General features: G+C 41.4%; 1 long non-coding RNA gene across 1 annotated transcript in view; it reads left to right on the top strand.

Annotated features, from left to right (window-relative positions):
- LOC144586091 (uncharacterized) overlaps positions 1 to 16,257 on the top strand; it is a 335,115-nt gene that overhangs the window by 318,739 nt on the left and 119 nt on the right. Inside the window, exon 2 of the long non-coding RNA XR_013540819.1 lies at positions 16,048 to 16,257. This exon is cut by the window's right edge and continues 119 nt beyond it. This is a non-coding gene — a long non-coding RNA (uncharacterized LOC144586091). The remainder of the gene's footprint in view (positions 1 to 16,047) is intronic.

Genomic DNA, 16,257 nt, shown 5'->3' with positions numbered 1-16,257 from the left:
TGGAATGGAATTCTATAATGTTCATGTCAACACTGATAAAGTTGTGCCCCTCCTGGTGGTGAAAGCTGGAGCAGGGCACCATGTAATGACCTCAGTGAACTGTGTGGGTCAGCGGTGGGGTGAATGGTAACCTTAGAAAATTACTGGGGAAATTTGCCAGGCCTGGAAGCCAATTTTCTGCTGCTCAGGGCCACAAATGACTGCCTAAAATGGAGGAGAGAACAAAATTCGAGGTTGGCCATTTCCAGGTTTGAAAATTGAGTAGGCTTTCTGTGTGTGTTAGACTACTGCACGGGCTTCCTGCAATCAATTAAAAAGGCAAACTGCACTTTAAAGAGGCATTCAGGAGCTGCTGCACACCATTATTTGCTGGGAATGTGTGTGTGTGTGTGTGTGTGTGTGCGCGCGCACGCGCATGTGAAGGACGGGGGGTGAGGGCAGTCTGAGAGGGCAGGGGCTGCATGAACAGAGACACTTGAAGGCCACATTTTCTCTTTTATGCTAGAGGCATGTCTATAAAATAGGAATGTGGCAGAATATCTTTCTTGGTGGCCACTCCTAGATTTTGGAACTCCTGGCTGAAGGAGACTGGGCGGACTCCCTCTCTCTTGTCTTCCTGCTGGCAGACAAATTACTTTCAATTGCAACTTTCACATGTAAACTTGCCTGCTGTTGAAATTTTGTGCTGGCTTTGACTTTTATTGTTTTCAATCAGTAGTAGATATGATAATCGTCTGAATTGTAGTAGATAGTAGATATGTAGTAGTAGATATGATAATTCGCCCTTTTCCGTCCATTTTTGTTCACTGACACCCAGGATGTCAATGTTTATTCTTGCCATCTCCCATTTGACCACATCCATCTTACCAAGGTTCATAGATCTTACATTCCAGGTTCCTATGCAGTATTTTTCTTTGCAACATCGGACTTTCCTTTCACTTTCATGCGCGTCTGCAGCTGAGCGTCCTTTCAACTGTGGCCCAACCACTTCATTAGCTTTGGAGCTACTTGTACTTGTCCTCCACTCTTCTTCGGTAGCATGATGGATGCCTTCCGACCTGAGGGGCCCATCTTCCAGCATCATATCATTTAGCCTTTTGTTTCTGTCCATGGATTTTTCTTGGCAAAGATACTGGAGTGGCATTGCCATTTCCTGCTTCAGGTGGATTGCGTTTAGTCAGAACTCTCCACTATGACCTGTCTGTCTTGGGTATCCCTTCACGGACTAGCCCATAGCTTCTCTGAATTACTCAAGCCCCTTCACCACAATAAGGCAGCAATCCGTGTAGGAGTTGCACTAATGGGCAGTATACAAATCAAGCAAATCAACAAATGAATGAGTAAATAAATAAACAGTGTGTTTTCAATCTGTATTTTCTGATACTAGCCATCTGTATCATGCCCTCACCTTTTTTTTTCCATGCCAAGAAAGTTTAGGTGTAATAAATTAAATATATAAATAATAGATCACATGGATTGAAAAATAAATGGTGTATTCCTTGATCCGAGATAAATTTGTTTAACAGGCTGTCAATGTTAAAAAAAAAGGGGGGGGGGAAGGTCCCTGCAAACAATATTTTTCAGTATATAACTGAAAACAAAGCTGGCTTATGACTGATTGCTGCTTTATGTTGCCATTAGAAAATCAGGTGACATCTAACATTTCTGCTTGATGTACAATATACTCTGAACTGGAAAATGTATTTGGGAAACTGAAAAGGACTATAATAGCTCACAGGCTCATGGCTAGTGAGGACCTGTGGGAAGTTTCCTGCTGGGTCAGTTAATCCTTCATCGCACAGTCTGTGCTGAAACCCACACTCAAATCTTTTTTTGTCCTCTGATTCTAAGTTATTACATAAAGACCCTTTTAACATACATTATTGAAAATTCTCCATTACAGTGAAGTCATCTTGGTGAATTAGATTAAATCTCCAAAACAGAAATAAGGTATTACAATACATTTAGTTGTACTGTAAAGGCTTGCTGGAACCAAGGGATGGGCACTTTATTGGGCTGAAATGAAGTGTCCTGAGAAAATAATTGAGTGAGGAATGAACTTAGAAGAACCCAAGAGTATTTTAGAACTGAACAAATTACTGGGCAAAATTGCTTTGCCATGAAATCCTATACTCGTTGTCAGAGATGTTTAGTCTACTTAGAATGTTTGATCTAAAAGGGCTGTATTCAGAACAAATTTCATTTTCCACGGGTGTTGGACACACAGACTCTAAAAGGCTTCTGTACGCTTGGCTCTTTCAGATCTGAATCTTGATCCTGGAGCCAAACATTTCTGGGCACTCCTCCTGAGGATTTTGGCTCCATGCTTTGGCAAAAGCCAGTAAACCAAAGCTGAGACTGTGAGCACTGAATCACTTCTGCCTATATCCCTTTAGATGGATGAGGATGTGTATTGATAACTTTATAAAACTGGTGACAGTGACATCTCCCGAGCTTTATCTGGGAAAGTATCATTGCAAAGCACATAGAATGTAGACTGTTTGTTAACGTTTCTTTATTTCTTTGAATGATACCTTTGATATTCAACGGTGTTGCTCTTTGGCTCACCAATAATACATAAACAACCAGAATGATAAGAAAGGTAACATCTTCTTCAAAGAGAAAATAGATGAGAGATGCAAGGACAGTGACTGACTCTATGAATCAAAGTGTTCTTTGAGTGGTCCTACTAGGGAAACAATTTAAGGGAACACCATCAACCTGAGATGTGCATTGTCTCCTGATCTTGTCTGCCCTTTGCCCTTTTGGGGACAATTTACCATGCACTGGAGTTACACTGTTCTGTTACACAGAGATAGCACCACCAGGAGTCTCTCTGCTTATTGCAGTAAGTGCAGTGGTGGCCAGTGTCTGGTACATGGAGTACACTGGAAAGTCGAAAGAAGATACCTGCAGTGCTCCCCATGTTGATTGTTAGAGTACAGTATTAATCAGTGGTTCCCAACCTTGAGTCCCCAGATGTTCCTGGACTAAAACTCCCAGAAGCCTTCACTACTAACTGTGCTGGAATTGTCATCCAAAGCCATCTGAGGACTCAAGGCTGGGAACCATTGCCATAAACATAACAGTTTGCATGGATGAGGACTCAAGTCAAGAGGCTCACTGTCAAGTTGGACTTAAGTCGCACCAGAGACTCAACTTGGATTCGAGTTGGGGTTTGATTGTTTTTGATGACTCAGACTCAACTTGTGACTTGGAAGCCATCCACCCTTCCCTTTTTTTCTGGGGGGAAAAGGCTTGTTTTTAATAGAGACTGAGACTTGGGGCTTGGGATTTGGGACTTGGTATCAAAGACTCAGACTCAGACTCAGGACTTTTGGACCCAAAGACTTGCCAACATCCCTGGCAGTTTGACCATAGCATTCCATGCTTCGCAAACTGCAGCAGCTCCCAATTCATTTGAAGGACCAGTTCCAAATGAAAGATAACTTTATCCCATTCCTCAACCTTAAGAGCTTGCTTGGAGGTGCCACTTGACATCCCCCTCCTGAATGAAGTGTGTCACCATCACAGAAAGAACTTTTGGGCAGTCACATTCCAATTGTGGAAAAGCCTTCCCTGAAAGCTGTGTCTGCTGCTATCCTTTTGGACTTTTCAATACTAGGTAAGGATGTTTCTGTTCAGCTATGTGTTTTAAATAATTTGTGCACTTCAAAACTTTAAGTTTTCAAAATCTGTCAATTTTATTTTGGAGCAGGTTTAATTTTAATTTTCTCGTTGCATTTTATATCTGAATTGATTTTCTTGTTTTATGTTCTATTTTGTATATGTGTGTGCAGTGGAAGATAGGAGGGCCTGGCGTGCTCTGGTCCATGGGGTCACGAAGAGTCGGACATGACTAAACGACGATCAACAAGTAGAGGAATAGATACATCCATACCCAGATGAAACTCACTGGCCAACATCCATTACTGATTTACACTTGCATAAAGCATAAATCTTGGTGGTAAACTGCTGCTCATTAATGAGACATTGGCTATGTATCTGGATGTGTGCCTGATTATGGGATCAGGCACATGTCCAAAAACACAACCAGCATCTTACTACCGCCAAAACGTGAATTGTTTTCCTTTTGCAAGCATGCATTTTTGCCAATATCTGCCCATGCCTATAAAAATGCTTAGACTTATGTTCTGTTCATTTTCTGTAAGAAAGATATTCCACAGTTGTGAGTAAATTACTGAGAATTCTTTTTTGCTTTAGGATAAAAACCTGGCAGATAGAAGGAAAATCTTCAGGGTGGTCATACGTTCCCCACTCCTGCAGTGCAGAATAGAGGCAGGAAGTAGGCTTATGTGTGCCTATATAGTATAATGTGACATTTGGGTGAATGTTGCCCCGCCTTACCCACAACTGTGAGGATTGTGCAGCATGATATTCTTATACAGACTGTGAAGAATGGAAGGCAACAGAGGATCCAATCTTTCACTCCAGGTTTGAACACATCTGTGGTCATCATGAAACCACATTTTTGGAAGGATTATCAGGTAGGCAAGCAAATATCCACAAGCTGCAACACGAATGCAAAATACAGAGGAATGAACAAGAGGAAACATGCTTTCCTTACTGAAATGATAGACTCGGCCTGATGGAGATCACAGCAGGCCTTGATTAATAGCACTGCCTTCTCGGTTGTCTGGGTCTTTAAAGTACACACATGACAACAACAACTCAGCCTAGGTATTAGGTGATCATTGATTCCTTCCCAAGTGGGTGGTGGTAATAATCAACATCAGCACATCTGCCAACATTTATTTATATTCTTCCAGAATGAATGAACATGGAAAGTGAATCACCTTGACCTCTCCTACCAGATCCCATTAAGATACAGCTGCCACTGAGTTAAGTTATTGGTACACCAAGGTGATGCATTGCTAAAATGATGAGATCCACTGCTTTACATCAACTTGCATTCTGCTGGAATCCAGTAACTAAATGATATGAAAATAGTCCTCTAGAATTATAATCCCCTGGGGCTCAACTGAACATTGAAGAAATGGTGAAGCTGATATAAGTTTTAGAAAGCAACAAACGTCACACGAAGAAACATTGAAGGGGACAGGTATACTGAATAATTTTTTAAAAAAGATTATGAGAATGAAATACTGTCCTCTATCTTTATTTGTAAAACACATCTCCTTAGGATAGACAAAAAAAACCCTATCTAAATATAACATGTGGAACATGATGTCATTACATTTACAGTACAGTATTGAGAACGGTATTCCCACAATATCTGAGTCTAAGGTAGTCAGGACTGTTTGAATTGCTCTGCCTATTTTACTATCAAACACTGTGTGGTTTGAAACACAGAAAGGGAGTGATGATTTTTGGAAGGACATGTTTTCATGACAACATTTGTGGCCTTGTATTCGCAAAGGCTTTCACGGCTGGGATCTAATGGTTGTTGTGGGTTTTTCGGGCTCTTTGGCCGTGTTCTGAAGGTTGTTCTTCCTAACATTTCGCCAGTCTCTGTGGCCGGCATCTTCAAAGGACAGCACTTTGTACTCTGGTGTAGTTGGCTTGGGAGTGCAGTATTTATGGCTGTGAGGTAATAGCACTGCCTTCTCGGTTGTCTATCTTTGAGGAATCAATAAAAGAACACAAAAACAAAAGAAAAAGCCTCTTTAGAGAGCTACTTTAGTGTCCGCCCAATACTGTCTGGGTGTTTTCTCTTCCCCTGGTCATGGGAACAGAGCAGTTAAGGTCTCTTCCCGTAAGTATCTGTGTCTTGGAGAACCATGTCTCAGTAGAACTAGTAGGGCTGTTGTTGTTTTTTTTAAAAAAAGATTCTTTGTGCTCCACTTATACACTTTTCCTCATCTGGCATTCTTCTCACGCACTTCCACTGGAGCCATTGATGGAGAATTAGTGCAGGGAAGCTGCCCCCGAGGGAGACCACAGCTGCGTTACAAGGACATCTGCAAGCGGGATCTGAAAGCCTTAGGAATGGACCTCAACAGATGGGAAACCTTGACGTCTGAGCGTTCAGCCTGGAGGCAGGCGATGCATCATGGCCTCTCCCAATTTGAAGAGACACTTGTACAGCAGGCCGAGGCAAAGAGGCAGTCCCGAAACAAGCAAAACCAGGGAGCTGGACAGGGGACAAGTTGTATTTGTCTTCAATGTGGAAGAGATTGTCACTCTCGAATTGGCCTTCTCAGCCACACAAGACACTGTTCCAAGACCTTCATACAGAGCACGTTACCATAGTCTCTCGAGACTGAAGGATGCCTACACACAGAATGAACACTTTGCGTGGTTTGCCAAGTTTTTTTAATCATCCTGAAGGCAGTAGAAGTTTCCGCAGCAGGGAAAAGTACATTTTTAGTGACCATGTCATACCACATCTTCAACCCTGCTTTGAAAGTTGTACAAGCTAGCAATCACCAAGAACTTATTGTCCTAATGTTTTGTACCGAATTACTCTTACGGCAACTATGCAACAACACTAGTACGAAATTTCTTACTAACCTGATAAAGTATTGCACTTTAATGTGCTGTTGCCAACTTAAGAGGGTGAACAAATTGTTGCCAAGAACATATAAGAGGCTAGTTAGAAAACAGCAGTGTTGGTGTTGATCTGAAGAAGCTCTGTTCCTTTCATTTTCCATTTTGCCTTCTTTCATCAGGGTTTAGCATGTATGCACTTGACTGGGGATTAATAGGATTGTTCAAGTGAGCCAGGATGGAAAAACTAAAAGGGGTGGGAGAGCAGGAAACAGCCTGAAGACAACTTGAAGATGTGAATTTTCTTGGCTCAAGCTTTGAAGATAAAACAGTGCCCAAGGGATTTGTTCAAAAAAAGAGGGGAAAAAATTGATGTATTTTAGAAAAATGATTTCGATTAAACATCAGCCATAAACTGACCAACATCCAATCAGATTTGTTCTACTCTTTTTCATTGGAACTGCTGCATGTTAATATGTTTGTGATTTTCAAAGTCACCCTGATTTATTCTCATATTTCATTACAGGAAAACACACACACGTTTTGCAGTTATCTGCAATAAAATGATTATGATAAACTGATGGATGTTCTGAGAACTTTGCATTTCTTTCCAAAACCTTTTTGTAGTTTCCATGTTTATTATCTTCTTTAAAGCTAAATCTATTTGTGTTCATAAACTATGCCACTTTCCTGAAGTTCCCTCAATTTGCGTCACTAGGTTTGATACCATATTCCTTACCTGGACTACATTGCTTCGTTGCTGGAAGCAACTTTGTACTGTGTTTCCTCATCCCTGCTAGTGAGGCTATCAGGTTGATGGAAAATAAAGAAAGTGGCTGAAATCTTATTTTTTTGATATGCAAAAGGTGTGTCATTTCAGTCATTTCTAGCTAGCAGTTAACAAGTCCCTGTTGGAATTCTCAAGCATGTAGCAAGACAGAAGACTTGCACACCTCTAAATATCCTGGTAAGGACTCACTAATCGCTAGCAATTAACAACTGAATATTGTGTCTTTTGTATACAAAGCGATAACCGGTATCTCCTACACCAGTGGTTCTTAACCTTGGGTTACTCAGGTGTTTTTGAACTGCAACTCCCAGAAACCCCAGCCAGTACAGCTGGTGGTGAAGGCTTCTGGGAGTTGCAGTCCAAAAACACCTGAGTAACCCAAGGTTAAGAACCTCTGTCCTACACAATACCATAGCTACACAATGCCCCCAGACTCACTTTGCTAGTTCTAACAACCAATACAGTCAAGTGAAATTGCCCACTCTCTGATCACACTCTGCTCTTCTCTCCTCTGCCTCCTCCAGTGGCTGCCCCACTCAAAGGTAGCACTGTGGGCTCCCCTGGCCCGTCTACTCAACTAAGTGGGTGGCTGCTGGAGTAGGCAGAAAGGGTAAGTGAATGGTGCAGTCGGTGAGTGGGCAGTCACACTGAGGAGGCAGGAGAGAGAAATGTGTTTTGCCTAGTGACAAACACGTAGAAGAGGTGGGAGAGGGGAGTGTGTGGTGCCTGTGAAACATCTGTGCAGTCACTGCACCGAACTGGGCCAAACCATTGAAATACAGTTTGTGCCCATCTCTGCTAATAAGCTTTGTGCTGTTTAATTTGTTTTAGTGAGCAACTGAGCAGAATGCTCTTTGTCCATTTGTCCTTACACATTCACATGCAGGAAAAACCCGATGTGATGTTGTTGAACAAATACTTACAAACTGTTTTACATCCTCTTTTTCCGGGGGGGTGTCTCTATAATAATTATCTCAGACACAAGGTGGTGATATGACCTCTGAAAACTTCTCTGACTTGGATTTTAATCCAAGCCAGGGAATTATTCTGCTGCAAATCCCCTCCACTTAATCAGTTCTCAGGTGCCTTCCTCCTGTCTCTCCATTTGCTGATCCACCAAGCATTCTCTCCTGCTTATTTTCAATCCTAAGTGCAGAGGTGGCACTGCACGCCTGTTCTTGATGAGAAGAAGAATGTTTTAGGCAATAAATGATAGGGTACTGAAGTGTTCCATTCTGCCCTTTCAAGCCCTAAAAAGCTGATGGTTTCAGAAATATATTTATTCATAATACTGATGAAACATTTCAAACAGGAAAGAGAGAATGAGAGAGAGAGAGAGTCTAGAGGCTGGAGGGCCAGCATTACCCCAGGAATTCATCAGACTGTAATATCAAGGCAAAACTCTTTCCTCACATATGCAGAAAAAAGAAAATTAGGCACACTGAATACTGTAATTGTTTTAGAGAACTAACTGAGATAACGTTCAGGAAAAACAAGAAGCTTTAAAGATACATGAAACAGTTCTTTCATTTTTGCAGCAATAACATGTGTTCAACTAAATCAAGATAAATAATACAAACACTTCTAAAACTGTCTTTAAAAGAGGTGATGGCTTTTTAAAGGTTTTTTTTTAATTGCCCACAAATCCCAATGTTCCATTCTCAACCCTCCCCCACCCACTTTTGTTTTAAACCTTGCACCAGCCATCGTTCTAACATCCTAGCAGGACATACTTGTTTCTTTTGCTCTGTTTAGCGGTGATGCTATTGCATCAGACTTTCGTAAACAATGATACGGTGTCTCATTGGCTTCAAGGGGATGTAGCAGACACAAGTAAAATGAGTTTGGTCCTCTCTGTTCCTCCTAATATGGTAAATCAAGTAATTTAAATACTGTAATTAATCAGATCTGGCTAAAGGGAACTTCGTGCCTGAAATAATAGGGCCACATTGCTAAAAATGCAACCCCAAATAAACTCACCTAGAAACAACTCCCAATGAATTCAGTGGGGCTTAACTGAGTAGGTATTAGAAATATGAATAATTTCCCCAAATTGACTCATTCCTGATGAAATAGGCTGTCCTGACAATTCAGAGACAGCCTGCTGTGAACTCACTTAACCACTGTGAAAATTTCTCACCTCCTGTGCGAGAATGAGACAAGGTTGTAAGGATTCTGTGATCTACAGAAAATGTTTCTGCACAGAACCAGTGACTTTTCTTTTTCGTTAAGCAAAGCATACAGATACTCAATTCTTCAAAGGAAAAAAACAACCTTCCAGTTTATAAATGTGGGATAATGAGGTCCTGTACCCATAGTTCATCCCTACTGGGGATTCCCAGAGTAATGTAATGGTTACAGTGACAGACTAGGACTCTGGAGAACAGGTTTGATTCCCCATTTGGCTGTAGAAACTCACTGGGGGAGCAGAACTGGTAAAACCACTCCTTAAATATATCATTTATTCTGAAAGCCCTATTAAGGTCACTCTAAGTCAGTTCTCACTTGATGGCACAGAATACACTCTCCCACCCACAATTCAAAACATCAGGAAATGGCTCAATAGAGCTGCACAATATGATGCCCACATTGTTGTTGTTGTTTAGTCGTTAAGTCATGTCTGACTCTTCGTGACCCCCCATGGACCAGAGCACTCTAGGCCCTCCTGTCTTCCACTGCCTCCCGGAGTTGGGTTAAATTCATGTTGGTAGCTTCAATGACACTGTCCAGCCATCCCGTCCTCTGTTGTCCCCTTATTCTTTTGCCTATACATTTTCCCAACATTAGGGTCTTTTCATGGAGTCTTCTCTTCCCATGAGTTGGCCAAAGAATTGGAGCCTCAGCTTCAGCTTCAAGTGAGCACTCACAGTTAATTTCCTTCAGAAGAGATAGGTTTGTTCTCCTCGCAGTCCAGGGGACTATCAGGACTCTCCTCCAGCACCACAATTCAGAAGCATCAGTTCTTCGGTGGTCGGCCTTCTTTATGGTCCAGCTCTTACTTCCGTACATTGCTACTGGAAAAAACATAGCTTTAACTATGCGGACCTTTGTTGGCAAGGTGATGTCTCTGCTTTTCAAGATGCTGTCTAGGTTTGTCATTGCTTTCCTCCCAACAAGCATACATCTTTTAATTTCGTGGCTGCTGTCCCCATCTGCAGGGATCATGGAGCCCAAGAAAGTAAAATCTGTCACTGCCTCCATATCTTCCTCTTCTATTTGCCGGGAGGTGATAGGACCAGTGGCCATGATCTTAGTTTTTTTGATGTCGAGCTTCAGACCATTTTTTGCGCTCTCCTCTTTCACCTTCATTAAGAGGTTCCTTAATTCCTCCTCACTTTCTGCCATCAGAGTGGAATCATCTGCATATCGGAGGTTGTTGATATTTCTTCCAGCAATCTTAATTCCAGCTTGGGATTCATCCAGTCCAGCCTTTCGCATGCTGAAGCCTACCTTGTAGGATTTTGAGCATAACCTTGCTAGCGTGTGAAATGAGTGCAATTGTACGGTAATTGGAGCATTCTTTGGTACTGCCCTTCTTTGGGATTGGGATGTAGACTGATCTTTTCCAATCCTCTGGCCACTGCTGAGTTTTCCGAACTTGCTGGCATATTGGGCATAGTACATTAACAGCATCATATTTTAAGATTTTAAATAGTTCAACTGGAATGCCATCACCTTCACTGGCCTTGTTGTTAGCCATGCTTTCTAAGGCCCACTTGACTTCACTCTCAAGGATGTCTGGCTCAAGGTCAGCTGCCACACTATCTGGGTTGCCCGGGACATCCAGATCTTTCTGATATAATTCCTCTGTGTATTCTTGCCACTTCTTGGTGCCTTCTGCTTCTGTTAGGTCCCTACCATTTTTGTCCTTTATCACGTCCATCTTTGCACAAAATGTTTCTTTAATATCTTCAACTTTCTTGAACAGATCTCTGGTTTTCCATTTCTGTTCATTTCCTCTGTTTTATTTGCACTGTTTGTTTAAGAAGGCCCACTTGTCTCTCCTTGCTATTCTTTGGAAATCTGTTTCCCTATCTCCCTTGTACTGTATTTTGTTCCCTTTCTCTTCTCTGCTATTTGTAAGGCCTCGTTGGACAGCCACTTTGCTTTCTTGCATTTCCTTTTCTTTGGAATGGTTTTTGTTGCTGCCTCCTGTACAATGTTATGAGCCTCCATCCATAGTTCTTCAGGCACTCTGTTGACCAAATTGAGTTCATTAAATCCGTTCTTCACTTCCACTGTGTATTCATAAGGGATTTGGTTTAGATCAGACCTCACTAGCCCAGTGTTTTTCCTCCTTTCTTGAGTTTAAGCTTGAATTTTGGTATAAGAAACTGATGATCAGAGCCTCCATCAGCTCCAGGTCTTGTGTTTCCTGACTGTACACAGCTTTTCCATCTTTGGCTACAGAAAACATAATCAATCTGATTCCGCTATTGCCCATCTGGTGATTTCCATGTGTAGAGTCGCTTCTTGTGTTGTTGGAAAAGAGTGTTTGTGATGACCAGCTTGTTCTCTTGACAAAAATGCCCACATTACCAGTAGCAAAAAGACCAAGATTTACACAGCAAAGGGCAGCATGAATATTGACAACACCAGTGGCAGCAGTCTAGATGGTCCACAACTTGTGCCCACTACGATTCACAAAGTGACACCATACAAAGAAATATCCCAGAAGCTGACTCCTTTTTTCTTCAATTAATCACTTCTCACCCAAACACAAAGCAATTGTCAGAGCTGTTTTTCAACAAGTGTCAATGGTAGTGAACGGAAATGGGCATCCTAGAAGTTCAGTTTCAAAGTTATTATCATAGAAACCCCAAATCTTTTGTTTAGGATTCCCCCATATTTAGAATTACCTTGCAGAATATCAATTTGCTCTGCTGCACAACATCGAGTGCTGCAGTCCTTCAATGCATGCATTAAAGATTAGCAGAGTGACTTTTAAAAAAAAGCAAACAGGATCCTGTTGAGTTAAATTGCTGTCCCAATGGATTGTAGCTGAAGCCGGCCGTCATTTTCACTGCTTGTACAAGGAATCCTCTACTACGACAACGCACAAGCAGCACAGAGGCCTTCTCAGTAGAGACTGCTGTGTGCACAATAGCAACACATGCGTAAGGAGTATCTTGCTGCTGATATTAGCCAGATCAGCAGGATTTTTTGCACTTAGCATTTTGGCCCAGAAACAAGGCATCACAGTTTTGTGCAGCTGGCAAAATTTGTGCAGAAGTCATTTGTACAAATGTGAGAAATGTCAAGAACAGAAGAAGACAGCTCACTAGGAGAAAAAAAATGCAGTTTTTGCAAGAATCAGACTCATGAGAATGAATAATAATGGCATGTTGTTAATTCCAGGGTTTTCCAGGTAGATTCAGAAGTGATTTACCATTTTCTTCTTCTGGGGGGAATCATGGATATGTGCACCTTGCCCAAGGCAGCACATATTGACTTGTCTTACAGGAGGCACAGGAGGGACTTGACCTCCCCACCTCTCGCTCTGCAGCCAGATACCTAAACCACTGAGCTATCCAGCCAGCTTCATGAGAATTCAAGTCCCTAAAATACATGGTAAGGATTGTACTGTGGGGACAGTGTTCTCTCTTTTGTTCCATCAGGATCTCTCTTAACTGAGTCACAGCACACTCTTAAGACTGTGTCAAATGAATGTATGCTTCCTGTTCCTTTCCCCTGTTGTTCCATGGGCTCAATTTTCACTTCCCTCCCACTCCTATTACATTTCAGTTTAATTAGGAGAATGTTTAAAATGGTGCACATGTGATATCAGCTCAGTAGTAAAGCACTTACTTGGCACATGGACAGATCACCAATCATGTGTAAACTATATGGTTTTCTCAGATCATGAGGTGAGGTTCATGCTGTATCTGTCAGAGACATTTTTTGTATAATCTCCAATTTCAAGATCTTAAATTATTGAACCGATCTTTTAACATTATAATGGACCAAACAACTTATTAGAAGCATCTTGTGATAAGAGTACCACAGAGCAAACAAGAGGCTTTCTCTGGAGAGTATCAGCACTAAGCTTGGAAAAGTGACTTTTAATCATCATCATCATCATCTTAGAACTGCAGAGCTGGGAGATTCTGGATAACAATTTGCCGAATTTACCTGCCTGCCTGCCTGCTTGCCAGCCAGCCAGCCATTCTGTTTTTTTCAGATTTTCAAGAGGATACGCTTCTTGAAACTGAAAATTCGCCACCAAAATTTGAAATATTTGAAATCTGAAACCGTTGTTTCCACAGAGATTAAAAGTTCGCTTTTATGAATTCAGCTCCATTATGCTGTATTATGAAATTCAAAGAGAAAGATAATTACAAACAAACACACACACACACACACACACACACACAAAACACCAAACACCAGTGGCAAAAATATCATGAATTTCCTCATGGTGTCCTAGAGTTCCATTATACTGCAGGTCTTTATTTATGTCTGTTTTGCAGACTGCAGAGAGCTTTCCTGCCATGCATTACCCTCATTATGTTCCTTCCTGGAAACCTAAGACCTTCTGCATCCTTCTTCCAAAGCATTTTAATATGAAGCAGAACAAAAAGATGACACCATCACTGATGCTGTAATTGCAAATAGCTCATGTAAAATATATGCATAATATGCATACATGCATTCAAAGGGGGGGGTGTTAGGTGGAAGGAGAGAAAAAGTGAGAGCGATACTCTCTCTGTTAAGTGCTAATATATCTTCTCAATGTTTTTGTATGGGAGGTCCCCTGAATGGCTTTTCATCAGTGTTTACACCAGACACCCCGGGAAGGATGGGAGGGTGGGAATTGGCTTTCTGTCTCTGCAGACCATGGTCCCTGACCTAGACCTCATGACCTTCTTATGTGAAGCATTATGTCTACTGTCTGGGGTAGCCAATACAGGCCTGTCATTCAGCCTCTTCTGGTGCTCATACACAGTTTCAAGAAGCCTCCCAACACGGCAGCACAAAAAGGAGGAAAATATTCACAAACCCACTCTCTATTGATTACATGATTCACCGTTCTTTAGAGTCAGCTGGTGGCAGATGGGCAAGTGTGAAAATTTCTATTTGTGATCTCACACTATATAATGAGCTGCGCAAACCACCACTGGAATTGCAACTTTTTACAGGGGGAGAGAAAGACAGAAAGAGCGCGAGAGAGCACTTTTCAAACTGGGAGGGTGGTGAGCTTACTTACATTTTGGCTTCAAGTAGAATGGTGAATTGTGTGTATGTGTGTGTGATCTCTTGGCTGAGGTTCTCCAGAAGCAACCAGGTTGACACTGCACTGCATCACAACAATATTGCTCTGGATCTCTGCTCGCCTGGATCCAAAAACCAAAGCCAAAACAAAGCCTGCAATGTCACTGAAATGCAAATGTTGCATCACCATCAGAGCTGGGAGGAGGAGGATGAAGAGTTTTAAATCAAAACTGGGTAAAACTCAGAGAAACAAAACACAACACTCGAAACAATGGATGAAACTTCCCAATTTTGTTTCTTCAGTTTTGTGAAGTCTTTCATTTCAAGTATGAGCTTGCTTTCATTCTTGGACTGTTGCATTTTCCACATTTATATTGTTAAGTATGTTTATGAAGGCCTGCTGCCTGTAATTCAATGGCTAGAAGACCTTTCAATGCTATCGACATATGAACGCATGGCATATAAATGACAACTACACACAAATGTATTTTTAGATATTTGGAAGCCTTTTACAAAAACTTGCGTATAGACATCCTTCCAGCTCCTTTGCTGCTGCTTTTTTTCTTTAAAAAAAACACACACACCAACCTATTATTGTATTTCGAGTCACATTGTGTTTCCTTCTTAGCTGTTATGTTTCTTTATTCGTTCTTAAATTTTAGCCAATAAAATGTAGAATTAAAAAAAGAATTACATTTTGCCTTCCTTACTGAGGAAGAATGTTTAAGCTCAATGTGGACCAAGTTTCGTTTGTCACTAATGGAACTGGTGGGGATTATAATTTTGGGCTGAAAGGAAACGATAGAACCTTTTCCAACTTCCTCTTACCTCCTTTAGTAGAGGAGATGCAATGCCAGAGTCTGTACTACGAAAATAGATTTAACTGACCAAGATGGCTGAGGACCAGCTCAGCTGACACTAGTCCATCTGAGACTGTGTTGAATTTAAGTTTCTCCCTGTTCATGGATGTTACAAATTACTGAGGATGGTCCTAAGCCCGACCTAACTTTGTGCGGCCATAGTGTCTGTTTCCCTAAACTTGCCTTCAGTTTCAACATTTTTTTTGCCTCCGGAGATAGTTCAGGCTTGATTTGATCTCGGATCAATCTGTTTATCTTTCTGACCTCTTCTCCAGGACCACATTTCAAAGGAATTTTTTTTCCTCCTTCCTTTTCTTTACTGTCCAGCTTTCACACCCATACATGGCAATCAGGAATACAGTGGTGCCTCGCATAACGATGTTAATTGGTTCCATTAAAAACATTGTTATGTGAAAACATCGTTAAGCGAAACACCATTTCCCATAGGAATGCATTGAAAACCGGTTAATCCGTTCCAATAGGAGCCTATTCAATACATTTCAATGGTGAAAAAAAATCACCAAAAATTCAAAAAGACTCAGAACGAAGCCAAATTACTTTAACGAAGGTTTTATTAGGTGCACTAACGATTCCAAGCATTTTAAACATTTTTAAACATTTTAGAATATTTTTAAAATAGCGAAAACAGGGCTGTCAAAAAAAAAAGTTAAGCGAAACAGGGGACCTAAAACCGTCATTGTTAAGTGAAGCAAGGTCCCAAACATCGTTATGCGAAAATCCCCCATAGGAAACATCGTTAGGTGAGGTGGCAAAATTTCCAGCAAAGGCCATCGTTATGTGAATTCATCATTGAGCGAGGCACTCGTTAAGCGAGGCACCACTGTACAAGAGTGTGGATGATCTTGGTCTTGGTCTCCAGTGACAAATCATTACACTTCATCGCTGCCCTTCCTTAATAATGGC

This window comes from Pogona vitticeps, chromosome 1 (assembly GCF_051106095.1).
Source record: "Pogona vitticeps strain Pit_001003342236 chromosome 1, PviZW2.1, whole genome shotgun sequence".
NCBI lineage: Eukaryota > Metazoa > Chordata > Lepidosauria > Squamata > Agamidae > Pogona > Pogona vitticeps.
Note: the sequence above shows the minus strand (reverse complement) of the source record. Positions and strands in the feature narration are given on the sequence as shown.